The following is a 1,707-nucleotide window of genomic DNA, read 5'->3' as shown; positions in this document are numbered from 1 at the left end:
TAGGTGGTGTCTGAAGCTAAGGGAACAGGTTGATCTCACTTAGGGAGTGTGTTAGCTTGAGAAGAAATTAAAAAGTGGAATCCTTGGGAACACTGGCAATTAAGGGATTGGCAAATTTTGAGAAATAAGTGAAAAAGTGAATGGCCAGGGAAGTACCAAATAAGTGATACCTCAGATGTTATAGATAAGTGAGTTAGAACAACAGAGATGCCCACCCTCTGTGTCAGATAGGAGTTCGTTTATTAAAGCCAGCAGCTGAGAGGGGGCTAGTGCCTGGAAAGTTCTCTTGGTCCTGAGAAATGGTTTGATTTCTCCTTTTAAATCATGTTATTAGTTGGGGAGGGCTCAAGGGGAGAGCAAGCAGAATTTTATAGAAGCAGAACCATGCCAGTTTGTGGGGGGCACAAGGAATTTTTACATAGTAGGTGTATTAGTACTTTTCTCTCATTGCTGAGATGAAATACCAGACATCCAAAGTTAAAGGGAGAAAGGTTTTTTAGGCTTATAGTTCGTAGAGGTTTTAGTCCATAACCAGCCAACTTCAAGGTAGGGACAACAAACAGACATGGCAGAGCAGAAACAGTGTGGCACACAGAAGGCAACAGAGGTAACAAGAGAGTTACCAGTGTCTCCCAGCCCCTTTTATCTAATTCAGACTACTTAGGGTGGGTAGCACTCACACCTTCAATCCTAGTGCCCTTGAGCCTAGCATTGCATCATGAATCAGTTCCAGCTTCACACGCTCTAGATCAAGCCTATGAACACATGAGGCTTTGGGGTACATCTAGACCCAAACCATACATTCCACCCCTGGCTCCCCAAAGACTCATGTACAGTCCTTTACACTAAAGGCCTTTAGTCCATCTCTAAGAATTGCCAAAGTCCTAAGTCTCAGCATTGCTGAAAGTCTAAATTCAAAGTCTCCTCTGATATTTAAGGCAAACTCTTAACTGCAGGCCCTGTACAAATGAAAAGAAAGTCAAACTCTTCCAACATTCAGTGGCACAAGATAGACTTTACCATCACAAAAGGTATGAACAGGAGGATACAAAGGAAAATTTCCAGAGTAAGTCCAAAATCCAGTAGGAGAAACATTAAATCCCAGTACCATTTCTAGCATCTCCAGCAATCTGTGGCAAGTTGTGAACTCCAAAGAGCTTGGGTGGTTCTGCCCTCTAGCACTTCTGGTGATTGTAGCTCCCGAGGCTTTTCTATTGGGCTGGCTCTGCTCCCTCCTTTGAGCTTTCTTCAGACAATCTGTGATCCTGGCGTCTCCAAACTTCTGGGGTCTCCAATACACATTTGGATTCACAAGTTCAATGATGGTATCATTGAATTGGAAGCTAATCTGGTCATTTTGGTCTCCTCATGCCTCTGAGAAAACAAGCTAAAAAGGGAGTCAAAGTGTTAGAGGTGATTGACCCAGACTATCAAGAAGAAATTGGACTTTTACTCCACAATGGGGGAAAGGAAGAATATACTTGGGAGTGCAGGAGATTCCTTAGGGTGCCTCTTAATATTACCATGCCCTGTTATTTAAGTCAATGAAAGACAGCCGGGCATGGTGGCACATGCCTGTAATTCCAGTACTTGGGAGGCTGAGGCAGGGAGGATCGCTGTGAGTTCAAGACCAGCCTGGGCTACATATTTCCGGGTCAGTCTCAACTACATAGTGAGACCCTGTCTTAAAAAACCAAAAAAAAAAAA

The sequence above is a fragment of the Fukomys damarensis genome, unplaced genomic scaffold (assembly GCF_012274545.1).
Source record: "Fukomys damarensis isolate Sample0158 unplaced genomic scaffold, DMR_v1.0_HiC HiC_scaffold_22, whole genome shotgun sequence".
Taxonomy (NCBI): domain Eukaryota; kingdom Metazoa; phylum Chordata; class Mammalia; order Rodentia; family Bathyergidae; genus Fukomys; species Fukomys damarensis.
The sequence above is the reverse complement of the archived record's forward strand: the minus strand, read 5'-3'. Positions refer to the sequence as shown.